Below are 27,024 nucleotides of genomic sequence, written 5' to 3' on the forward strand. Positions count from 1 at the left end.
CTGTTAGAATATCTTTCCAAAGTACCTTGGGCTTATGTACATTTTTTGGACACATATGCCTTTCTGCAGCACTAAGTCCTGATGAATCCAAATTTAAAAAGTTTAGAGTAAAAAGGGTTATTTTAAGTTTATCTTTGGGGAATATATACCCCTTCCCAATTCCGTCTTTTTGCTTTAATAAATACATTTTAATAGTTTGATGAGCTCTTTCAACTATGCCTTGTCCCTGTGGATTGTATGGGATTCCTGTTATATGAGTAATGCCAAATGATGAACAAAATTGTTTAAAAGAGGTAGAAGTATAACCAGGGGCATTATCTGTTTTTAACTGTTTTGGAATGCCCACAGTGGCAAAATTTTGTAAGCAATGAGCTATAACATCTTTAGTTTTTTCTCCGGCATGAAGGGAGCCCATCAAAAATCCATAAGAAGTATCAACTGTAACATGCAAATATTTTAATTTTCCAAATTCTGGCAAATGTGTGATGTCCATCTGCCAAATATGGTTAGGTATCAATCCTCTAGGATTGACTCCAAGATTAACTTGTGGTAAAAAGGTCACACAATTTTGACATTGTTTTATTATTTGTCTAGCTTGTTCCTTAGTTATTTTAAAACGCTTTTGTAAAGTATTAGCATTGACATGGAACCTTTTATGAAAATTTATAGCTTCTTCTAGTGTAGAGAAAATATGTATGTCATGTGTAGTTTTATCTGCTAAATCATTGCCCAAACTAAGGGCTCCAGGCAATCCTGTATGTGCCCTGATATGTCCTATAAAGAATGGATCTTTTCTGTCCCAGATTAAACTTTGTATAGTGGAAAACAAAGAGAAAACAGTAGAAGAAGGGGAAATCCTACCAGCATCTTCAAGGGATACTATAGCTTCTTCTTCCTACAGCTGGAAGTTTGCTGGCAGCTGGAAGACCACTTACCCCTTCCACTGAGGACACAGTAGGAAAGTGCCATCTTTGAGCCAGAAAGCTGTTCCTTGTGGACAATAAATCTACTGTGCCTTGATCTTTGACTTCCCAGCCTTGATAATGTGAGAAATAAAATTCTGTTGTTTATAAGCCTCCAATTTATAGTATTTTGTTATGACACCTGCTGTGGTTTGGTATGGTTTGAGTGTATTCTCTAACGGTTCTTATGTTAAAAGCTTGGTCCCCAGTGTGGCATTGTTGAGATCCTCAAGGGGTGGGACTTGATGGAAGAGGGTTATGTTATTGGGGGTGATGTCCCTTCATGGGACCATAATTAGTTCTCTCAAGAGCTGATTGTTATAAAAAGAATGATCCTAGCCCTTGACCCTTCCTGGTTCCCATCTTTCCGTGTGAGCATTCCTTTCTCCACATATTCCTGTCATCTACTATCAGGCCCTCTCCAGAGACTGAACCCATGTGACCACCTAATCTTGGGCTTTCAGCCCCCTAAACTGTAAGCTAAATGAACCTCTTTTCCTTATAAAGTATTCAGTATCAGGCATTTTATTATAGCAACAGGAATAGACAATGCATACCTCAAATGGAATCAGAAACCCTTTAAACAAATGTTTTGTCCTATGAAAGAGAGTGTGGAGTCACTGTTTCCCAGTAAACAGAGCTACAGAGGCTATGCAAAGCCTTAACTAGATTTAGATTTTAATATCTTACCACTGGATTATGAGGAAAATTCTGGAACTGGGGTGCTTCTGGTCTGAAGTCAAGTCTGGTTGAGGCCCCAGAAGGTTGCACATTTGTCCTGTGGAGCATTTTTCTAAAGTGCACCTTTATCCTCTGGCTGTGTGCCAGATCCAGGTCAAGCTGAAGGTAGAGTCATGAAAAGCAGAGCTGCTGCCCTTGAGGACCCCACAGGCTGGGGTTTGATACTAAAGCCCAATGAGGGGCAGCCCATGTGGCAGGGGACAGAGGGTACTACGAAAAATTCCAGAAAGAAGTGGTTATGAGCTGAGGCTTCAAGAGTAGAGTCAGATCAGGAGAAAGGCGTGAGCAGGGTGTGGGACTAGTTGGAGGGTGTAAGCCAGGGAGAGCAGGTGCTGGGAGAAGAGGCTGAGGTGTAGGTGAGCAGGACCCACAGGTAGATTGGTCCTCATTAGCCTTGATCATAAGGAGTTTCAGTGGTGTCCTGGGACCATTGCAGAGGTCAGAATGGAGTAAAGACTTAAAAAAGCTTACACTTTATGATTCTGAGTGTGGGGAATGGGTTTGGGACAGGAAGCAGGCCAAGGAGCTGTAGACGCCTGTTTACAGGTGAGTACCAGGGATCAGTATGTGTTCTGATTGTGCCTGGAGACCAGATGTCTACAGCTGGTTTCTAGACCCCCATTTTCAAGGGCTGGTGACTGAAATGCTGGTGTTTCTGGGCCGATGAAGGGAGAAAAACTTTGGATGTAGAGCAATGGCCTGTGGTGACAAGTGACATCATGGGGGTCTAAGTGGGTGTGGTTTCTGGGGACCTGTGTGGGAGGCCAGGAACCAGATGATGCTGCCAGGTTAACTGCTGCCATGGCTATGGGTTCTTTCCTTGCCGGATCTGGTGGTCCTCAGCAAACTGTCACTTGCCAGTCTCAGTGATTTATCCCTGGAGGGACCTTCAGAGCCCTAGGATGGCTCACACCTGTTAAATCAGAAAGAAATTCATTATTTCTCTCACTTAAAAGAAGTGAAAGGGTGATCAGCTCTCTGGGATCATCAGGGACTATTTGCTCCACCATCTTAATACATGACTTACATTGCAAAACACCTTGTGGTTCCAGCAATCAGGCAGGCATTCTAGAACCTGTAAGGAGGAAGCTTTAGCACAGGGCTCTTGTCCCCACGGATTCAGCTGCCTTTAAGAATTCTCCCTGGGAATCACCATACCATTCATTTATATCTTTTGGACCACATGTATATATTTTTATATTATATAGCCCAATTATCTGAAAGGTAGAATTGTATGTTGTTTAGTTTAAAATCCCAATTCTGTTCCTAAAGAAGAAAATGGAGATGGATGCTGTCCTGCCAATGCCAATCCTTCCAGAAACACCTGCCTGCCTTTGTCTCTCTACTCTGAAGCACCCTGTTTGCCTTCCTTCTTTCCCCCTTCCTTTCTTTATCTCATCTTTCCCAAGTGTACTAAGTACAGGGACCTCATGGGCTCTGCTCTGGCTTTCCCTGCCCCCTGGACATGGCTTTGACTGGTTCTTTGCTTTCCTGGAAGTTCTGATGGAAGGTTTGATTGAATGTCTGGCAGAAGGCAGGCCCTGAACCAGGAGTGGGGCTGAAGCCCTGGGTGTCATCTTCTCTGTTTAATGGAGCAGTTGCATGCTTGTCAAGAGAGGGAAGGCATCCTCTGTCCTCTAGGGCATCATGAGAATGACCATGCACTCTGACCCACACAGTTCTTGGCATGCTCCATATGGATGTGGAGCATGAAAAAAGCAGGGACTCTTCACTTCTTCCCCACAGGGTGAATCTGAACAAAGACAAACTGTAATTTCCCCAACATTATGTATATATTTTTTAAATTTTTGGTTGATTGCTAGTGCTTAAATTACAGATGTCCTTAAGGAGAGCAAGTGACCTGGAACTGGGCTCCTTCCATATGCTGCGCCTTGAGGTCCTGCTGCTCTCCCAACCCCACCCTGCCTTTATCTGCTACTGGGCAGAGCACTGTTTTTTTCATAATGTGTAACCTGTACAGTCAGGGTGGCCATGGAGAGTTGGAACCTACAACTTGGTGTCCAGGCAGGGGGATTTAAATCATCCTTGGGGAATTCTAGGGTCAGAAGAGCTGAGTGCCATTGCCCAGGGCTGCTGGATATACTGAGTTATAAACTTCTGGGTGAGCCTCTCTGGGAAGGGCAAAGGCTGTCCAGGGCTTAGGGCAGCAGGAGTTAGCACATGATGGTGGCTTACTGCTGTGGGGAAGTGTTTCCAGAAGTTCATGTGTTGAAAACTCAATCCCCATAGTTAATGGTATTTGGAGGTAGTTTCTTTGGGAGGTAATTAGGATAGATGAAGTCATGAAGGTGGAGCCCCATGATGATATTAGTGACTTTGTAAGAAGAGAAAGAGACATACTAGCTACATCCTTTTTCTGTCTTGCCATGTAACGCCCTCTACCATGTTATAATACCGCAATAAGGTCCTCACTAGATACTGAGCAGATGCCGGCACCCTATGTTTGGACTTTGCAGTCTCTAGAACTATGAGCCAAATAAACTCTCATTCTTTATAAATTTTCGGGTGTCAGATATTTTGTTATAGGAGCAGAAAATGGATAAAGACAGGGCTGAAATTCAAAGTTGCAGTGCAGATCTTCACAGGACTGAGCTCTAGCTGGAGAATTGGAACAGGGAAGTAGAGGAGTAAGCCATGTCTTTACCTTCACCTCCAAAGTCTACCCAGCACAGGATGGATTCAAGGATAAGCCTGCATCAGGAGAGTCAGCTTGTCTTAGCTGAGGTTATGGAAAGAGAGTCAGAGCAGGAGCCAGTGAGTACATTCCTAATTAAGGTCCCCTAGTTGTCTAAGAGAAGAGAAGGGTTAATTTCTGTTTACCTTATTTTATACTGTTTTAGTTCACATTCTTTTAACAATCAGTTTATTCATGCAGAGCATGTCTCTGTTAATGAGAATATAGGATTAGGCAGAAACCCCTGTTTATTCCTGCACCAGGGTGGAACAAAGAATGAGTATTCCTACGCATTTTCAAAGTCTTGATTTTATTCTGTTGCATTTTCATTTAATTTCATGTACAGGAATGAATTTTTCTAGCCCACTGGAAAAGAATTGTTTTCTCCTGAGAGGTTTTTCATTCTAGTTGAAAATTGATAGAGTTTGGTTTTGCAGTGATCCCAGGAAAAGAGAATAAAGTCCTAGCACCTCCTGTAAGGACGGTGGTGGGTCTGTTGGAGGTGCTAGAGGAAGTCCTGGATGTATTAATGTGGAAGACACGGTTGTTTGGGATTTGCTTCTCTAGCTTTGCAGATTGGCTGTCTTGCTGCTAGTCCACTTGCATGTATTAGTTCTTGAGCACGACATCCCAAGTACAAGTCATGGACATCTGGTCCTAAGCTTGCTGCCCTTCTGTGACTTGTCAAATTAGCTTCATGCAGGGATATAAAGTGATAGGCAGGCGAAGCATCCTTGCACACCAGCTACAGTGTGCCAGGCCCATGCCTAGAGCAGCTCTTGTGAACCTGGTGAGTGACTTTCCCACTCAGAAGAGGATTCTAGTTGACTGGTTCTGTGTCTTGGAGGCCAGTGTATCCCATAGAAACCATAATAGATACAACTGCAAGACACTTATGTCCATGGTTGGGCACATGCTGGGTACTTGCAATCAAGTACCCAGTCTCTTTTTCCTCTTGTTCCTATTTTCCCCACAGAGAGGAACAAGGATATAGAGAGTTGGCTGGTAATGGCTAGAGTCCACAGAGTCTCTGGGCTTCCTGCTTGGAAGGGCTGTACCATTCATGGGCAGGAAAGTTAAGGGAAGCACTTGAGGACCTGGACAGGATGTGAGTTGGAAGATCCCATGATGATGGGTATGAGGTGGCAGGAGCTCTTTCATAGCAGAGAGGGGCTCATAAGCCAATGACAGAGATGGGCCTTGACCCATCCTCTCACTGACAGTGGCATCTTTTGGCATCTGGTGCCACTCTCAGCCTCATTCTCCCTCTCTGGACTGTGCAATGGGCAGAATAGAAATGTGCATTTCATACACCTGGTTAGGCAGAGAAGGCAAGTTCACAAGCTGCAAAGCATTATTCAGACCTCCCAAGTTCTATTTCCAGGTTAGTAGACTTTGCTATCTTGTAAGTTGTGGGCCTGCTGTGTGCCTGATGCTGGTTCAGGGATCATTTGAGCCATCATCCAAGATTCTCTATTAGGTGGGCAGTGTACTACCAGGAGGCACATCAGAAGAGGCTTAAGCCTCACAGCAGGGGTGCTGAGCTAGGATGCAAGGCACTTCCTGTCTTCTTTCATATCTGCCTGGGATGGAGGCACTTTGCTCAGATACTCGAGGGGAATATAGTGTGATCTATCCAGGGATGTATCATGATAGTCATGTTTAGGGCTGCGGAAGCAACTCGGAGGTAGGGCACTTGCATGGTGTGCACAAGGCCCTGTGTTCCAGCCCCAGCACTGAAAAGACAAAAAGACCAAAACCAATAACAAATAAATAAAAACCAAAAATCAAACCACAAAGCAAATTAAGAGAAAAAAGTTATGTTTAGGTGCATATCCTCCAGGCTGTTCTGTCACAGCTGAGTTTGCACATGACAGAATGTGCTTGGTGTGTGGTGCAGACCGTTGTTGGCGGGTTTATCTGGAGTGTGGCTGCTCAGGGAGGGCCAGGTCTAGGCTCCCTCAGTTCTAAAGATTTGAGGTCAGAGGAGAAAGGATTTCCTGATGGCTTCTCACTTTCTTTTTTTTTGGGGGGGCGGGCAGGGATTGAACCCAGGGACGCTCTCCCACTGAGCCACATCCCCACCCTTTTTTGTATTTGATGTAGAGACAGAGTCAGGCTGAGTTGCTTAGGTCCTGGCTAAGTTGCTGAGGCTGGCTTTGAACTCTCTATCCTCCTGCCTCCGCCTCCTGAGCCCCTGGGATCACAGGTGTGCATCATGCAGGTGACAGTTCTGTTTTTCATGTTTTGAGGAACTGTCATACTATTTTCCTCAGTTGGCTGCACCGTTTTGCATTCACACCAACAGTGCACGAAGGTTCCGATTTTTTTCACATCCTTACCAGCACCAGCACAAGAACTTGTTATTTTCTTCTTCCTCCTCCTCCTCCTTTTCTTTTTCTGATTTTTCTTTTTCTTTCTCTTTTATTTCTGGTAGCCACCCTAATGGGTGTGAGCGAAAGGGCTTTGCTGTTAATTTTGGCGGTCACCATCCTCACAGGGTATCCTCAAGGGGAATTTGTAGTGTGATCTGAGGTTGAAACTCGGAGCTCTTCCGGCAGTGGTGTACACAGCGTGGGCAGATGTCAAGCTTTGCTGTGCTCACCTTGGAAATATGGACTATGCTGTCATGTCCCTGTGGGTGAATTAGGGACCCTGAGGTACATCAGTGCACAGTTTGGGAACCACAGTCCTGGCCGGTGAGCTTCCGACTGGTGAGTGACTGTAGAGACAGTAACGTATAAATGGAGGAGAAAATAAATCCTCAGTTATGTCATGAAGATGAGCTTAGGGAAGCAATGGAATGGGTATAGTAGAAATGGCCTTTCACTCATCTGTGTTCTTACAACTATAAAAATGGGGAGAGAATGGGAGAGACTGTAGATAAAACATTTTGTGTTTCTGCATAGTGAAGAATTCCAGTCATGTGGTGGTGAACAGTATCAGCATTGCTATTCCCAGCATGTATTGTGTGTAATGTAAGATGAAGCAATAATTATGTGATCTAAATCTGGGGGCCTTGATCAGGATTTTCAGTGGGGGGGGGAAAGGAGATAAAGAGAAAAGATCCATGATGTTAGGAGACCCCTGTAGTCCTGAAATTGACTGACAAGGATCAGCATGAACTCGTGAACTAACTGTGTACCTTGGGGAGCCCTGGAAACAGGGGCCAACCCAAGAATCCAACAACCCAACAAGGAGCATCTGCGGGGCTCTGATTGTGTCTTGAAATTAATTTTTTTTTCTGTTGAAATAAACCAGACTGCCTAGACAAATGACAGGCCAGGCACAGGAAATGTACTAGTTGTTCCTGGAACAATTGGTCATAGTAGATAGCAAAAGAGCCATCAAAGACCACTAGGGTGGTATTTAGAAGACCTGGAAGCTGCCCCAGCGAGGCCAAAGGTGGGACAATTTGAACATCAGTAAGAGTAGCAGCTGCAGTGGGTGGGAATACATCAAATATGTTTAAATCCATGGATTTTTCATAATACCAAGAAAACAGACAAAGTGCAAACCTAATCAGTCCCCTTTGGAGATTGCTGGGGAATCATTTATTTATTTTGAACATTGGTAAATAAAGAGAAAGACTGAAACATCCTGATTTTCCTAAGCAGGCTGCACCACTGGGTCACTCAGTGGCTGGTGAGGGGACGTTCTGCATAGTGAAGAATTCTAGCACATGTGTGCATTAGTTAACAGGGACCTGTGGCCATTGGAGCCTGCTGACGTCAGGAAGGGCTGAAGAGGCACACTGCCTGGTGAGGGGTATTGTTTAGTCAGCATTATTGCTGTTGTGACCAAAAGACCTGTCAAGAGCAATTTTAGAGGAGGAAAAGTTTATTAGGCACTCATAGTTTCAGAGGTCTCAGTCCATAGATGGCTCCATTGCTCTGGGCCCCGAGAGAGGCAGAACATCATGGTAGACAGGTGTGGAAGAGGGAGGTAGCTCAGGGCATGGAAATCAGAAAGCAAGGAGGGAACTCCATTCACCAGGGACAAAATATAAACCCTAAAGGCATGTGCCCAGTGACCCACTTCCTCAAGCCACACCCTAACCTGCTAATGATTATTGCCCAGTTCATCCCGATCAGTGGATTAATCCATTGATTAGGCTGCATTTCTCATAATCTGATCATTCACCTCTGAATGCTCTTGCATTATCTCCCACATGAGCTTTTGGGGACACCTCATATCCAAACTGGAACAAGGTCTGTCCCCAAGATTCAGATTTCAGATCCATCCAACTACCAATTTGCAGGGTCATAAAAGATAGATAGTGATGTTTGGTTGTGCTATAGGGATACAACCATCAAAACCCAACCATGGGTGGCTGGGGATGTGGCATTTGCCTAGTATGTGGGAGGTCTTAGGTTCAAGCCCCAGCACCACCAAACAAATAACAACAACAACAACAACAAACAAAAACAAAACCCAACTGTGGGAATTACTGTAGGACTGATCACTCAGTTTCTTCAATGAATAAATAGAAAGTGGGGGAAAAGATATTGGAAGCATAACCTATAGATTAAAGGGGACATTGGAAATGCACAACCTTTCTGTTTAGGGATATGCACTGAATGGCAAGATGTGAAAGCAATGTGGGCCTGTGATTACGCTACAGTCAGGACAAGGGCACATGAGAGGCCCCATCTCAGAGAGCAGGGGTGAGTGGCACCATCTGTCTTCTCCCATGCCTGGGGATTTTAGGTGGTTAATCATTAAGTCAAATTTTTGCTTTATTATTTTTTAAATTGAGTTATTTTAACACTAGAATTATTGAAGGAGGAAGTGATTGCAAGAGAGCAGGTCTTGATGTCCTAAGTGGGCAGTTCTGAAGTGTTGTGAGGGTGGAAAGCTGCCTCTTGTCATAGGGGTGAGAAGTGTCCCATTGCTTTGTGTTCCCATCCTTCCTTGCAGCACACGCAGCTGACTGTTGTCCTTTCCAGTGCTTTCCAACTTAGTTTTCTTTTTTTCTTTTTTTTTTTTTTTTGCAGTACTGGGGATTGAATCCAGGACCCACACTTGCTACCTCTGAGCTATACCCTGAGCCCTTTATTTTATTTTAAAACAAGGTCTTGCTAACTTGCCAAGGCTGATTTGTGATCCTGCTGTTCCAGCCTCCTGTGAAGCTAGAGTTTCAGGTGAGTGGCATCAAGCCCGGCCCACAGGATGTTTCATTGTCTTTGGTTCTGAGCTTCACAGGGTGGATTTGGCATCCTTTTGTCGGCTGTGACTTGACTTTGCTTTCTTTCCCATAAGGAACTGTCAGTTCTGGTCATCTGAAGAGCTGCCAAGACAGGATTAACTATAGGTAGATTTTACTGGGGGATATGCCTGAGAGGGGACCGAGAGACAGAACTCTGAGTATTATAGGGACAAATGAGGCAAGACACCAAAGATAGCAGGAAACAGTTTTATTTGGCTGCAGCCAGGCTCAGAGGACACAGCTTTTGCTGTAATCAATCAATCCCCTGAACCCCGAGTACAGGTAGTTTCAGAGTTTTATACTCAGCGTATAAAGGGAGGGGCTCAGAAGTTCCCAGTCTGTAGAAGTTCACGTAAAAGCAGCTTTTCCTTTTACTGTTTTGGGCAAGTTAACTCTTCAAGGACAACATCTGGGAAGGGGAGTGCTTCTTCTCCCCTTTCTTTCCTCCCCCTACCAATTGTTACCATGAAGCCCAGATGGTAACTTATCTTAAAAATGTAGACATCTCTGTGAAGCCCCAGCTCAAGGCCAGAGGCCTTGTTTGCACATTTCTACAAACTACTATACTGGATATGTTTGTGAAAAACTAGTAAGGGGGTGTCCAGCACCTGGAGTGCTGGTATCTTCTCAGCCGGTGGCCAAGTAAACTGGGCGACACAAAAATAGGAAGTTTATCTACATTGAACTCTTTTGCAGAGACTCTTTTGCTGATAGTCCTAAAATCAGCCATGGTGAAGATTTTTGGAGAAGCTCAGTTAAGGCTTTTCTGTGGTGAAAGGGGTGCCACTTCATGAGACACAAGGAAGAAGAGGACAGGTGGATGTTTCTAGTCTGCAGACCAAGGAAGGTGGCAGTACCTGGGTCCTCGTTGTGCCTCTGTCCCTGCAGAGGTAGGGCCCATGCAGACATGGTTGTGGCATGTCAGAATTTTGGAATTAATCACTGAAAATCTGATTTTGGTAGGTAGCATTTTGCCTTGCCATCAAATGTTTACAGGAATTATGGCCAGAGGCTGAATGGTACAGTCCTTAGGAGCTCTGAAGCCAGGCAGCTGGGTTTGAATCCTGACAGTGCCTCCAAGTGGTCCTGGGCCAGTTTCCAAGCCCTGATATGCCTGTTCTAGCATCTGTAGAATAGGAGTAGCCATAGGACCTGCCTCAGGATGGGGAAGAAAGCATTCCTTAGCATATAGAACCAGATCCAGCCAGCCATTACTATGCGGGAGCTCAGGAAAAGTGTGATGGTTCTGTTGTAATGCCTTTTGGCTTTCCTTGTAAGGAATTAATGGAAGGAGCACATATAAACTTGCTGCTGTCATTTTGGTGTTTCCTGGGAGGAACACAGAGTGGTTTACTGTCAACCAAGTTAACCCTGAGGCCAGTTGCTGACATGATTGCTTGGTCCCTGCTGCCCCTAATCTTTATCCCTCATTGCTGTAGCCTGCACTTTTCTCTTCCTCCTGGACCAGGTCAGACCAAGTGATCTATGACCTCACCCCCAGGCCCAGAGTGCCTGTCTGTTGGAGACCCCAGATTGCAGACTGGAGGATCCACATGTTCACATGTGTGACTGGCCCTTCTTCCTACTGGGACTTCCCAGGGAAAGAGAGAATTCCAGGCTTAGACCCTACGGGACCAGGCCTTTGTTACTGTTGAAGCCTGTGACCACTGGACCAGCCCCCAAGCGACTTCCTCCTCCATGGGCCTCAGTTTCCCCATCCTCAGCAGAAGCTTCTGCCAGAATCACTCTGAAATATTCTCAGCATTCTCATTTGTAAATACTGTCACTCATTCAGAATTACAGAGCAGAGCTAATGGAACCAAGAATTTATAAATTCCCTCTTCTTCTTTTACATAGTTCCTTGAGTTTTTGAAATTTCTGTTTACAATGAGACAGTCCCCTGAGATTGAAGACTTGACTCTCTTTAAATGGTATATTAGGCTATACATGATTATTTAATATATTTATCTAAAATATTACATTCTTTGAAAACTCACACACAAAAATGGGACAGTCCTCTAATGGAGGCCACAAGAGTATTTGTAGTCTTACTGATTCCTGGCCAGTCAAGATAGGTGAACTCTGAGATGTTGACATGTCAAAGGATTCTTTCTTGCCCAGGGACACTGCTTCTGGTTAGGCCGCCCCTCCATCTTGGAGGTAGAGGGGGCTCATAGCTCTTATCTGCCTCCATCCTAGAGTGTCACAGTCTCCTCTCTGCTCACACTCCATGGGTCAGAACTGCTACTGGCCTACTCCAGGGAGGCGGGGAAATGTCAGGGACATAAGCTATTTGATGAGCAGGAACCGTGTATGACCACCTATGTGCCCAGAACCTTTGGACTTCTTAAGCTTCTAAAAGAGCATCAGCTTGCACTGTCCTGTGAACCCCACAGCAAGCTCTTTCTGGCAGATGCAGTTAATCGTGTTTGTCAAGTTAGGAAACTGAGGCTCCTCAGTGGACTTTGGGTACCACACCAGGGAGGCAGAATTCAGAGCAGCCATTGTTTCACTTGTCCCTGAGAGCATCCGTCCTGGATGGATGTCACTGGCTCTCTTTTGACATCTGCTATGTTCTGTGCCTTCTTCATCACGTGTCGGGGTCCCTTCTCCCCAGGTGGTTTATCTTCTGTGCTGGCTGCTTCAGTCCCCTCCTTGGACTGTGGCTGCCCCCAGGCTTTACCTACTCCACGCCCAAGGACCTAAAGGCTGACTGCACCTAGCCCTGCCTGGTGTGCCCAGGGGGCTTTTGATGGATCTTGGATGGACCTCTCTGTCCTGCAGAGGGAGTGTGAAGTGGTCTGTCCATGATGCCTTGCTGTAGCCAGAACTTTACCTTCAGAAGCTACCCCACCTCCCCACTGCTTCTCCTGATACCCAGCCTAACCTTTCTATCCTGCTGCCTCCAGCTAGTGATCTTTTCCAGAAGACATCTGACCAGGTGTTGATAATGAATGGGTACTGCTGCCCTGGAATCAAGGGGGTATCACAGGGTGCAAGGGCCTGGCTCACCTTCTAACTCTACCTCCTTTTACCTTCCATCCTGCAGACTTCAGTCACTCCAGAACATTTTTCTGGTTCTTGGATTTATTTCTGGGCCATTGCCCATGGTGTGCTGTCTACCTGGGATGCCTCTTCTGTGTCCCCATCACCTGACTGACTCTTGTTTTCCATCTGCACATGGATTTACTTTAGCTCTACCCCTGGAGATCTTCCCAGGCTGGGTTAGGGCCCTGTGTACTCACCTGTTTCTTGGACTTGATGTCCCCTAGGGTGTGGGCTCTTTGTGGGCAGGAGGATGCATGCCTTTTGTAACCTGGTATGGGAATAAGCATGAAGAAGGAGCAGAGGTGATATTTGAGGGATGAATGGTGCAGTTCTCCTGGACAAAGGTATATGCAGAGATGGGAAATAACATATTTGAGTGTAAAAAAGAGATGTGTGGCTTGGAATGGTATGTGGAGAGGTCCAGATAGTGGTCACAGCCACGTTGCATTGCTGACTCATTTAGGTTCTCCAGTTTGGTGGCATTTGGAAGAATAGGTGGAGCGGAGGCTGACTGGGGCTCTCCACCTCACCTAGGGAAGCAGAGGCTTCCTCCCTTTACACCTTGCCCTGGAGAATGGGGCCTTCCTTGCTCTTACAGCCATCTTGGGAAGCCCGATGCTTTCCAAACACTGCAGCTCTTCAGGAGGTAAAGGAGGCAACAGGCAGAATCACATGGCACCTCATGGTCTGTCTGACCGTCCAGCCTTATTAGAAGATTTTTGTTTGGAATGGGGAGGCCCAGAGGGAAGGAGATTAGTATAGCATAAACATTTAATTTGATAATTAAAAAGTTGAAGTTGAAATCCAGGCAGGCATCAGGACATGTCAGGTGATTTTGGCTGCTGACAGTTATTCATGTTCACAATCACATTGATTCCTACAGCCTTCCAAGGTGCCTGAAATAACCTCTGGGTGATGTTTTCAGAATTGTTTTGTTAGCATTAGGGATTTGGGTGTGTGAAAAGTTCAAATCAGCAGAAAGGGAGAAGTGAAATTTTCAGTGTACATTGGGGATTGCTGGTGGCGAGAAATCTTAAAGTTACAATCCACACTTATGGATTTTTGTTTTGAGCTTCCCCTTGCAGACTGATGGAGGGAAAGCAAGCTCTGGAAAGGGCAATGCTGTTTTTACAGGCACCTTCATCGAGTTATGGTTAAGAGAAGAACTCTGGGACTGCATTGTGGGGATTTTCACTGACAAGGCTGTTTGTCTGTCTGTGTCCATGCTTGGAGCAATTGGTTGAAATTGGCAAGTAGCAAGCTTATTACTGTTATGTCACTGTGTGGATTGACTCTCCATGTGTGTGTTTATGCCTCAAGTTTTGCTTTAAAAAACTTATTAATTTAGATCTTATTTTTGTTGCTAATAGAATTTCAATTTTAAGAGTACACCAGGCCTCCATATCAGCAGATTCAATCAACTGTGGATCGGAAAATATTTGGGAAAGAAATTCCATCTGTACTGAACATGTACAGACTTTTCTTTGTTATTCCCTAAATGATACAGTAGAATGGCTGTTCTCATAGCACTTACATTGTATCAGGTATTATAAGTTATCTAGAGATGACTTAAAGTCTATGCAAGGATATGTGTAGGTTCTATGAAAATAATAGGCCATTTTATATAAGGGACTTGAGCATCCACAGATTTTGGTATCTGCAGGGGTCTTGGAACTGATCCAGGGTTGGCAGAAAAATGTATTCCTCTTTTTAAGTTGGTTACCTGCCAAGGAATACAGGTGGCTTCTAGAAGCTGGAAAAGGGATGGAAGCAGATTCACCCTGAGAGCCTCTAGAAGGAACCAGCCCAAGGTTAAATGTTGATGTAAGCCCAGTAATTCCTACTATCTTAATCCCTTGTGTGTTGCTATAACAGAATACCACAGCTTGGATAATTTATAAAACAAAGTTATTTCTCACAGTTTGGAAGCCAAAAGTTCAATATCAAGGTGCTGGCATGTGGTGGGGACCTTTGCTGCATCATCCCATTGTGGGGGAAGAGAGCAAGGGCTGAGCAAAAGCCAAACTCATCCATTTATCAGGAACCCATTGACCAGAGCCCTCCTGACTTAACAATCTCTTAGAGGTCCCATCTCTCAGTGCTGTTGCATTGAGGCTTAAATTTCCAACACATGAACTTTGTGGGGACACATTCAAATCCTGGCATCCATATTGGATTTCTGAACTGCAGAACTGTAAGACAGTAAATTTGTGTTGTTTTAAGTCACTTATGGATTTTTGTTTTGAGCTTCCCCAAGCAGACTGATGGAGGGAAAGCATGATCTGAAAAGGGCAATGCTGTATTTACAGGCACCTGTAAATGTATGGTGGTTTGTTATAGCAGCCACAGGAAGCTCACACAGAGGACCATTGACCAAGCCATGGTGTGGCATCAAAGTTGACCAGCTGTCCTTATCCACCCCTGGGCTCTGATGCTGCTCAACTTTGTAGAATTGTCCTTCCTTTCATGAGGGAGCTTATTTTGGGCATCCCCTTTTTCCTGCCATGGTGTACTCACACCTCTTGGGAGGTACAAGCTTTGCCCTCTCTTCATCTGGTGAAATGGAGGAATCTTCTTGGGTGACGGGCTGAACCAGGACCTGTAGTGGACCCCTCAGAGCCAGTACTGGGGATGCTGTCTTCTGGGAGGTTTTGTGGTCAAGCATTGTAGCCACATCCTGGAAAGCCCCACTCTGTCCTCCTGTGCTTGCCCCGTGTGGGTGTAGGTAGACCAAGAGGCTGGAGTGTCCTTAAAAGGTAAATGTCTTTCCCTGCTTCTGCTAGAGCCAGAGCCATCAGGGAACGGTTTCATTGCTCATATGTCCTGACTATTCTGCCATCAGCACTGGGTCCCTTGAACAGGCAGGCTCAGGGATGAGGTGGCTGCCCTCAGGTCTGGCTTCTGTAGCCTTCTGCATTTCTTCTGGCCTGGTAGCTTGTTTCCCACCATGAGGAATGGAAGGTCTGGCTGCACAGACTCCTGAGGACCAGAGCTCCTTGACCTGTGTCATCTTAGCAATGGTCCTTAAATGCAGAGCTGCTTTGGTATCCAAGAATCACCTCCAAAGATTAAAAACACAGTGTAAGCCTCACTCGGAGCTTGATCAACTTATTATTCAATACCAGGACTACATACAAGCCCATTTCTGTTTTTTTTCCTCTAAATTGCTAATGTTGGAAGTGGAAATTTTCAATGCTGACTAATGCTTCTGCTTTAAGATTTGCTGTCAGGCAACTTATTTATAAATAAAGCAGCTTTTCAAGGAACACTAACAAACTAAAAGATTAATTAGCATAACGAGACTTGGATCCAAGTCATATCTCTTCTGTTTGCCTCTGAGGGTGCTGGGAAACACAGTTTTCCACACAGGGACATAGAAATCTGGGTCCTTGCGTCATTCAAGAGAAGTGATGACATGGTTATGTATTTCCATGTGCAGAGTTTAACTGTGTTGGGGAGCATTGATATCTGTGCTTTCTTTTGATTTCCAAAAGAGTATGGGCAGGACTGGTATATATGGAGGGAGGAAGGTGGAGCTCACTCGTGCTCAGGGTCACTAGTCCTTAAGAGGGGTTGCTGGCATTTGGGCCTGAGGCCAGTGCTCTTTCTGGTATGTACTTTCCATTCTTTGCCATAATGTCTCTTCTCCTTGCACCATATCTGTTTGACCAATGACAAGTTCTGAGACAAGTTCTGGTTATTCTTAAAAAGAAAAAAAACATTACAGTTCTTGAACCCAAGACTGTGAGACTGAGGAAAATGTCTTTCTTTCTTTCTTAGCTGGGATTATAGGTGTGTGCCACTGTACCTGACTTATACTCTTCTTTTTTTAATATTTTCTTAGTTGTCAATGGATCTTTATTTATTTATATGTGGTGCTGAGAATTGAACCCAGTGCTTCATACATGCTAGACAAGTGCTCTACCACTGAGCCATAATCCCAGCTCTCCACTCTTCTTTTAAGCTTTTTAGCTTCCTGTCCATGTGACGTCAGAATTTTTGAAGGGGAAATCTGTCCATTTGAGAGTGCTGGTGTCCTCAGTTTTGCCCCTGCAACCTTACTTGTCAAAGTTCTGCTGGGTTCTCTGTGTTTTAGCAATTCATAGACTGTCAGCCAGTGACATTTAATAAGAATTTCTGCTTTTTTCTTTTTTGTCCTCTCTGGGTCAGTGTTTTGTGGTCTTACTGTACCCGTTCTCTTGTTGTAGGGCAAATGTGATAAGCACAGAATGTGTCCTGTGGTCTTGAGTGTTGGGGCTTCTGGCATCTTCTATAATTCACTTCTAACAATATTATGGCAATGTGCTAAGTGGTGGGAAAATTCTGGGTCTCTACCCTGCCCCACACAGCGACAGGCATAGAGCAGCTGCTCAGTCAGTATTGGTGACTAGGAAATGGCAAGGTCTGTGACAGTTGGTATGAGAAGGTCACCTGAAGCTGCAAAGTGGGGGTCATCTGGGGGCAGCTGGCAAGTCCAGCTTGAGGAAGCACAACAGAACCAAGAGGCTCTGCCTGAGAAATGGAAGGAACTTGTCTTTGGCTTTACTTGATTTTTTTTTTTTTCATATGAGGAGGAGAATAGACTGAGAAGGGAGGAGAGAGAGAGGATGACTGAGCTGCATTGACAGGTTGGCAGAGGATTTAACTTAGCAGGTCATCTGCTTGGGTTATAGTGGTTTGCAATACAGACTCCTGTGCTCTGGAAACTTTTGGAAAAGGGTCACCCCTGCAGAACAGCTTGGGAATGACATGTGTGTTTACCTGAAAGTGCAAAGTGTCTGCAAGAGGGTGAAGCTCCTAGAGGCCCATTCCATGGAGACAGCAAGTCAGGAGCAGAATGGCTTCAAAGAGAGAAGCCCTGGGGTATCTGCTGAAGTCTCAGTGGGGCTTTCCAGGATGCTTGGGTAGGTATGTGAGCCAGCTGGTTCCTTTGGTTCACAAAGAAGATCTGTCTGCATACTTATATTTTACTTTTGTTGTTGTTGCTACTAAACTTTTACTTTTAGAACAATTTTAGATTCACCCGAAAGTTGCAAAGGTAACCTAGAGAATTCCCATGTCCCCTTACCCAGTTTCCTTTCTTGTTAACATCTTACATCACAGTGTTGTATTTGGCACAACTATGAAAACAGCGGTTTTGGTCTGGATCTGGAACATCTCCCAAAAGGCTCATGTGTTGAAGGCTTGGTCCCCAATACAGCAGTATTGAGAGGTGGGGCTTTTAGGAACTGATTGGATTATGAGGGCTCAGTCCTCATCAATGGATTAATCCACTGGTAGATTCATAGCTGAATAGACTATTGGGAGGTAGTGAAAACTGTAGGAGGTGGGCACTGGTTGAAGGGAGTAGATCCTTGGGTTGGGTACTGTACGTTGTCTTTGGCCCCTCCCTCTCTCTCTCTGATTCCTGACATGTGTGTCATGAAGTGAGCAGCTTCCCTCTGCTCTGCCCTTTTGTCATGATGTTTCAGTTTTGCTACAGGCTTAAAAGCAAGAGAGCCAGGAAAACATGGACTGAAACCTCTAAAAATGTGAGAAAAATGAACCTTTTCTCCTTCAAGTTGTTTTTCTCATGTATTTTATCACAATTCTAAAAAACAAACACACTAACTTTGTTGTAATATAATAAACTGAACTCTGAAGCTTGTTATTTTTTCTTAGTTTTTACCTAGCGTCCTTGTTCTGACCCAAGATCTCACTCGGGGTATTATATTCCATTTAGTCATGAAATATGTCCTGTTAACCTCCTTTGGTCTGTGACAGTTTCTCAACTTTCCTTGTTTTCAATTACCTTGACAGTTTTGAGGCATATAAGGGGGCTGGGTATTTTGTAGAATGTCCTTAATTTTGGATTTATTTGATGTTTTTCTCATGGTTAGACTGGAATTATGGGTTTTGGGGGGAAAACCTTCAGGGTGAAGTGGCATTTTCAACATTACACGCTATCAATATTATTTAATGCTATTGATATTGACCTCGATGATCTGACTGTAGCATTTGCTCATTTTTCACAGTAAAATTACCCCATCTCCTTTTCAGTGTACTCTTCAGAAGGAAATCACTATGAATAGCTCACATTTAAGCAGTGGGGAGTTTTAGTGGGATTATGTATATACATTTTTAGGATTTTGAACATTTTTTAGTGGTTCCTTATAGTTGTACATATTGGTGGGATTTGTTGTTACATGTTCATACATGCCTACAGTATAACAATATAATTTGGTCAATATCACTCCACAGCATTTCCTCTTGCCCTCACTCTGTCTTATTGCTTGGTTCCTTTCCTCTAATGATCTGCCTTCCAATTTTAGGTGATTCCCCCACTTTTCCTTTTCCTCTCTAGCTTCTGCATATGAGAGAAAATATATGACCCTTAACCTTCTGAGTTGACTTTTTTTGCTTAACATAATGGTCTCTAGTTCCATTTATTTTCCTGCAAGTGCCATAATTTTATCTTTAATTTTTAGATGAATAAAACTCCATTGTGCATATATACCACATTTTCTTAATCCATTCATCCATTGATGGACATCTAGACTGGTTCCATAATTTGGCTATTGTGAATTGTGCTGCTATAAACATGGGTATGCATGTATTATGGTAGCAAGATGACTTTAATTCTTCAGGGTAAATACCGAGAAGTGGTATAGCTGGGTCATACTGTGGTTCCATGCTTTTTTGAGGCTTTCCATAGTGGTTTTGGTAATGGACAGTTCCACCAACAGTGTGTCCTTTTATACCGTTAACTCATACTAGACAAAGGCACCTTAAACATACATTGGAGAAAAGATAGCCTCTTCAACAAATGATTCTGGGAAAACTGTAAGTCCATATATAACAAAATGAAATTAGATCCCTGTTGAGTTCCTTACGACTAAAACACTCAGGGTCACTCCAGGTGAACTGGGCTGTACGAAATAACCACAAAAGTGACAGAGATACCTTTTTCTTTGGGTCCTGTGCTGGCTTCTTTGACCTTAAGGGTCTGCAGAAAGAGAGAGAGAGAGAGAGAGCGAGAGCGCACATGCTGAACCCTTTTACTGAGGAGAAGCCATAAAATGAGACAAGGGGTCAGGTTTCAGGGGGTTGAGTCTGGCTTTGTGATATCAGATGGTTTGATTGACATCTAGGAAAGCCACACCCAAAGGCAGAGCAAGAGAAGGGGACACACAAAGGACATTTCCATGGAACACTCTATCCCAAACAGGGCAAAGGGGTAATATTACAAAGGAATACGTGAGTGTAGCTCAATCCATGGGGCAACACGCCTATGTCTAAAGACATGCTCTCAAACTTCCTGGGCCCGGGCAATGTCCAGGTCACTACGAGTTGTAGTGACCGGTCAAAGCCTCTCCACTCCAGGATGGAAGGCACAAATCTTTCAGAGTGGCTCCCCACAGACCTCTATCTCTCACCCTGCACAAAACTCCTTTCTAAGTTTATCAAGGACTAGGCATTAGACCAGAGACCCTGTGCTTACTAGAAGAAGTAGGCCCAATTCTCCATCATATTGGCTTAGAAATGAAATTCCTCAATGAGACTCCTAAAGCACTAGAAGGAAAATTTAAAAAAATCAATAAACGGGATGGTATAAAACTAAAAAGCTTCTTCATAGCAAAGGAAACAATCAAGAACATGAAGAGAGAGCCTACAGAACGGGAGAAAATCTTTGCTACTGCACCTTCAGAGCATTAATCTCCAGGAACCTAACACCACAAACCTTCCAAAGAACCCAATCAATAATTGCTTTAAGGAACTGAACAGACACTTCACAGAAGAAGAAAATTGAATGGTCAACAAATATATGAAAAAATGTTCAACATCACTAGCTATTAGAGAAATGCAAATTAAAACGACACTGAAGTTTCATCTCACTCCAGTCAGAATGTCAATTATTAAGAATACAAGTAACAATGTTTGTGAGGATGTGTGTGTGGGGAAGATACACTCATACATTGCAGGTGGGACTACAAATTGGTGCATCACCCTGGAAAGAAGTATAGAGATTCCTCAGAAAACTTGGAGTGAAACCACGATTTGACCCAATTATCCCATTTCTTGGCATATACCCAGAGGACTTCAAATCAGTATACTGTAGTGTCATAGCCACATTAATGTTTATAGCAGCTCAATTCACAATAACTAAGCTATGGAGCCAACCTAGGTACCCTTCAACAGATGAATGGATAAAGAAAATGTGGTACATATACACAACGGGATATAGAAGCCATAAAAAAGAATAAAATTGTGGCATTTGCCAGTCAATGGATGGAACTGGAGACTATTATGCTAAGTGAAATAAGCCAGTCCCCCAAAATCAAAGGCCAAATGTCCTCTCTGATATGCAGATGCTGACTCAAAATAGGAAAGAGTTGGGTGAGGAGCAGGGATGGTTCACCAGATTGAATAAAATGGAGTTGGGGGAAGGGAGGGAGAATGGGAATGGGAAAGACAGTAGAATGAATTGGACGTAACTTTCCTATGTTCATATATGAATATATGACCAGTGTAACTCCACATCATGTACAACCACAAAAATGGGAAGTTTACTCCATGTATTATATCTCAAAACACATTCTAATGTTATGTATAACTGAAAACAACAAATAAAGAAAAAAAAACAGTGGTCCTTTTTCTCCACATTCTCTACAGAATTTATTATTATTTATATTCTTGATGACTATTCTCACTGATGTGAAATGAAATGAAATCTCAGTGTATTTCTGATTTGCATTTCCCTAATTGGTAATGATGTTGAATATTTAAAAAAATATATTTGTTGACCATTTGTATTTCTTCGTTTTAGAAGTGTCTGTTTAATTCACTTGCCTATTTATTAATTGGGTTATTTGACTTGTTGTTGAGCTCTTTCTATATTCTATTTATTAATTCTTTGTCAGAAGAGTAGCTAGCAAAGATTTTCTCTCATTCTATGGGATCTCTCTTCACATTCCTAATTGTTTCCTTTGCTGTGCAGAAGCTTATTAAGTTGATGCTTTCCCATTTATTAACTCATTTGCCTTATGTCCTAAGTAAGCTTTAGGGGTCCTACTGAGAAAGTTGCCTTTGCCTAAAAGCCAGTGTTTTCTTCTAGGAGTTGCATAGTTTCTGGTCTAGTTCTGAAGACTTTGTTCATTTTGAGTTGATTTTTGTGCTAAGTGAGAAATAAAGGTCCAGTTTCATTCTTCTAGATATGGATAATCAGTTGATCCAGCACCCTTTGTTAAAATGGCTGTCTTTTTTCCAATGTATGTTTTTGGCACCTTTGTCAACAATCAGATGACCATAGATGTATGAGTTTGTCTTTGTGTCTCCTATTCTGTGTTGTTAGTCTATGTGTCTGTTTTTATGCCTGTACCATGCAGTTTTTGTTAATATACCCCTGTAGTACAATTTGAAGTCTGATATTCTGATTCCTCCAGCATTGTTTCTTTCTTTCTTTCTCTCTCTATTTTTTTTTTTTTTGGCTGTTACAGATTTTTTATTCTTCCAAATGAATTTTGGGACTGTTTTTTCTAGTTCTTTGAGGAATGTCATTGGTATTTTGATGGGGATTTCATTGAATCTGTATATTGCTTTGGGTAGTATGGCCATTTTAATAATATTAATTCTGCTTATCCATGAACATGGGAGATATTTCCTTCTTCTGAGGTCTTCTTCAATTTCTTTTTTCAGCTTTCTATAGTTTTCATTATAGAGGTCTTTCACCTCCTTGGTTAGATTTATTAATGTGTATTTTATTTTATTTTTGATGCTAATGTGAATGGAATTGTTTTCCTAATTTCTTTCTCCCCAGATTCATTGTTGTTATATGGGAAAGCAAATTGATTTTTTTCTAAAACATATTTTTTTTAAAAAATATATTTTTTAGTTATAAATGGACATAATACCTTTATTTTATTTATTTATTTTTGTGTGGTGCTGAGGATTGAACCCAGCACCTCACATAGTGTCAGGCAAGTGCTCTATCATTGTGCCACAACTACAGCCCCAAGGGATTGATTTTTGTATGTTGATTTTGTAAACTGCTGCTTTGCCAAATTTGTTTATTAGCTTTAGCATTCTTTTTCAATCTCCATGTGTTTATATAGTTTCTATAGGGTTTGGTTGTGTTGATTTCTAATTTCATTTCATTATGCTCTGATAAGATGCAAGGAATTATATCAACATATTTGTATTTGCTAAGAGTTGCTTTGTGGCCTGAAATATGGCCTATTTTGGAGAAGGTTCCATTAGCCACTGAGAAGAAAGTGTATCCAACTATTGTTGGATGAAATATTCTATATTTGTCTGTTTGGTCCATTTGATTTGTGGTATTTTTCAGATCCAAAGATTCTTTAATGAATTTATGTCTGGATGACTTACCAAGTAGTGATAGAAGTGTAGCAATCACCTAGTATTACTGTAATGGGGTCTATCTGAGGCTTCAATTTGAGTAGTGTCTCCTTTATGTAATTAGTTGCACCCACATTTGGGGCATAAATATTTATTATTGTTATATCTTCTTGTTGGATTGTTCCTTTTACTAGTATGAAGTGACATTCTTTGTTTCTTTTGATTAATTTTTGTGTGAAATCTGCTTTGTCAGATATGAGAGTAGTTACTTCTGCTTGTTTGGGGGCTCCATTTGCATGGTATGTCAATTTTCAGGCTTTCACTTTCCGCCTGTAGCGGAAGTGAAATGTCTTTGCCTGGAAGGTACATTTCTTACAAACAACATGTAGTTGGGTCTTGTTTTTTTTTTTTTTTTTTTTTTTTTTTTTTTTTTTTTTTTACAAACAACATGTAGTTGGGTCTTGTTTTTTTTTTTTTTTTTAATACATTATGCTAGCCTGTGTCTTTGAATTGGAAAGTTGAGACCATTTACATTCAGTGTTATTATAGAGAGATGTTCATTAACTCCTGCCATTTTGATTTATTTATCCTATTTCATTTGGCCTTGTCCTGTTTCTCATTTGCTTAGCTACTCTTCAAATGAGATTTGTTCTTTTGTGAGCTCTGAGGTTTGTTTTTTATTTCTTCCATGGACAGTATTTCTTAAAGTAAATTTTATAGTGCTGTATTAGTAGTCATGAATTCTTTAAGTTTCTGCTTATCTTGGAAAGTTTTTTTTAATTTCATCTTTGATTTTGAGTGATAGCTTTGCTGGATATAACAGTCTTGGTTGACAGTTATTTTCTTTGAGGACTTTCAGGACTCTACAAGCCCTCCTGGCTTGTAGAGTTTGTGCTGAGAAATTAGAAGTGATTCTGATTGACTTAACACAATGTTTTTTTCTCTTGAGTTTTTTTTTTAGTTGTAGATGGACACAATATCTTTGTTGTATATATTTATTTTTTTTTTTATGTGGTGTTGAGGATTGAATCCAGTGCCTCACACATGCAAGGCAAGCACTAAATCACTGAACTACAACCCCAGCCCCTCAATTAAGACTTTTAAAATTCTATTCTGGTTCTGTACATTAGGCATTTTAATTATAATGTGTTGTGGAGAGGTTCTTTTTTGATCTTGTCTACTTAGGGTTTGGAATGCCTTCTGTATCTGGATGTCCATTTTATTCTGAAGATTTGGAAAAATATTTATATTATTTCCCTGAAGAGTTTATCCATCTCATTAGCCCTCCTCAAATCTAGTGATTCTTAAATTTGGTCTCTTCATATTATCCTAGAGTTCTTATATATTCTGATCATAGGTACTTAATACTATCTAAATGTCAGAGGATGTCCACTTTGTCTTCCAGCTATGAGATCCCATCTTTAGCATGATCTACTCTATTAGAGAGATTCTGAACTGAACATTTTATTTGATTTATTGATTCTTTCACTTCCAATTATTTCTGTTTGGTTCTTTTTTAATATTTCTATCTCCTTATTGAATTTTTCATTCATATTCTGTATTGACTTTCTTAATTCATGTAGTTGTTTTTCTGTGTTCCTTGGAAATAATTGATAATTTTCATGATTCTTTTGAATTTCTTACCTGATGTTTCTCATCCACTTTAATATTTTTAGGGTCATTTGCTAGAGAATGATGAGCTTTAGGAGGTGTTGTGGTAGCCTGCTTTTTACATATTTATTTTATTCATGTGTTGGCATTCATTCACCTGTTAGAAGAGATTTTTCTTCTACTCTTACATGTGGACCTTTTTAGGCCACAGTTTTAACTTGCCAAAGTGTACTCGAGTGATCTGAATTCAGACCCCTCTCATAGACATGGTGCCCACAGCCTTTGTGTTATTGCTCTGCTTTTGCTCTGGCAGTGAATGTCCATACGTAGAACCTGGGGCCCACACCTAGCTGTTTCTACTTGGGGCCTGGTTGTTAGTTTGGCTGTTTGTCTCTTCTAGTCTTTGTATTAAAGTATAGCTGAAGATTGAGTGTCATTAATTTGTGTGTGGAGCAAGATGTGCTGTCTTTTGGTTGAATATAGTTCAGCAACAGAGTTTCTACCATGTGAGCTTATAGTGTCCCTGTAGGTTCCCAGCACCTCACAGAATAGGAGGAAACAAACAATAGTAAAACCAATGCAAAGAATATACAGCATTAAACTGAATACTTGGTTCTTACTATGACAGCTACAGTATTAATTACCACACAAAACAGAAATATTAAGGTTAGCAACTTCCAACGGTAAAATCAGTGAGTAATACCATAATCTTTATCTAGCATTAAAGCAAAGAACAGGTATCAACTATGGCATATACAGCAATAGCATTAGTGGTGAGGGCAGGAGTTATATAAACCAATTAGTGCTAAAAATTGTAAGAATACAGTTACTTAAGAGAAAAGAAAATGTGATAGAAAGGCATAAAAGAGTTCGTAATTTCAAAAAGTGAACAAAGAGAATGCAGAAGAGATGTAGCATATGATGGTTATAGGGAAGGAGGAGAGGAAATAGAAATAACAAAGGGAGAGTGAAAGAGAACAATAGAATTTTGCTGTTAGCAGAAGAAAGGAGAGAAAGAGAAACAGACAAATTCAAAATAAAACCAGAATATACTACTCAAAACCTCTAACCCTCAAAAGACAAGGATAGGAAAAATAACTACATTTTAAAAATGCTAAAAGTGAGGGGAAAAGAAACAAATATGTATATATGTCTATGAACCAATCACCACAGCAAACATAACACACACACACACACACACACACACACACACACACACACACCAAAAAAAAAATTTTAATGAAAAATTAAATAATCATTTCCACTGAGGTGGTCAAAACTGTATTGTCAGTTGGAATTTTTTTGCACAGACCAGATCGATGCACTCCCAGGGTGGGACCACTGTAGAGTTTTATGAGTAGAGTTCCAGCAGGTGAGGCTTAGGTCTAATCAGGGATTAGGACTTTGATAGAATGTTTCTGCTCTGGAGAGATTAGATTAACACACCTCTAGGGCCTGGCAGTTGCTGATCTCTGCTGGGAGTCTGGATCTTGGGAATCTAGAGGATTCTGCTCATGGGGTGGGGAAGCCAGTCCTTTACCCCTGTGCTGCCCATGAACGCAGCTTTTCCAGGCTTAGTCCCTGAGTGTATTCACACCTGCCTGTTCAGATTCCTGACCAGCTTCTGCTGTTCACATGAGCCACCAGAATCGAAGGAGGAGGCTTTTCCAACTTTAACTCCCTGGGTAAAATATTCTGTGTGCTGTTTTGCTTCTGTTCTAGGTATTCCCTAGGCCACACAGTATGTACTTGCTGGGACAGTGTGGCAGTGTTTGCTGTAATCTCCCTGCTCTGAGGCGGTAGCTGCGGTGTGGTTGCTTCAAGATGGCTCTCACTGCTGGGTATAGAGGCACATGCTGGTAATCCCAGCGGCTCTGGAGGCTATTGCAGGAGGATGGAGAGTTCAAAGCCAGCCTCAGCAACAGCAAGGTGTTAAGCAACTCAGTGAGACCCTGTCTCTAAATAAAATACAAAAAAGGGCTGAGGATGTGGCTCAATAGTTGAGTGCCCCTGAGTTGAATCTTCAGTACCCACCCCCCAAAAAAAGGATGACTCCTACCTCAGCTCTCTACAGCCAGCTGGGAAACACTGTGCACTTTTTGAGCCCCACTGCACAGTGCAGCCTCTGGATCAGCTAAGGGCAGATTGCTTTTCTGATCTCAGGTTCTTCCACACTAAATCTGTCCATAGTGTTTCTCTTTGTGTTCCCCCTTCTTCTGTGCTGAAACATAGTGCTTCCGCTGCTGTGGCTTCTGCAACTGGCTTGGCTCCAATGTAGTTTTTCTTCTTTGTTTAATGTACCCAAAACTGAGTATCTAAGATACTCTTACTGTCCATTATTGAGTTTTAGTGAAATCCCTCTTTTATCCATGTCACAGAGAAGCAGTACTCCTGCAAGCCATGGAGAATCTAGGAAGGCAGCC

At 42.4% G+C, this 27,024-nt stretch overlaps 1 protein-coding gene across 1 annotated transcript in view; it reads left to right on the forward strand.

The window, feature by feature from the left end:
* APBA2 (amyloid beta precursor protein binding family A member 2) overlaps nucleotides 1-27,024 on the forward strand; it is a 260,706-nt gene that overhangs the window by 60,468 nt on the left and 173,214 nt on the right. Inside the window, exon 3 of the mRNA XM_081291943.1 lies at nucleotides 9,396-9,542. The gene's annotated coding sequence lies outside the window, so the exon portion shown is untranslated. The remainder of the gene's footprint in view (nucleotides 1-9,395; nucleotides 9,543-27,024) is intronic.

Source organism: Spermophilus citellus (assembly GCF_964194105.1).
Source record: "Spermophilus citellus genome assembly, chromosome: 4".
Taxonomy (NCBI): domain Eukaryota; kingdom Metazoa; phylum Chordata; class Mammalia; order Rodentia; family Sciuridae; genus Spermophilus; species Spermophilus citellus.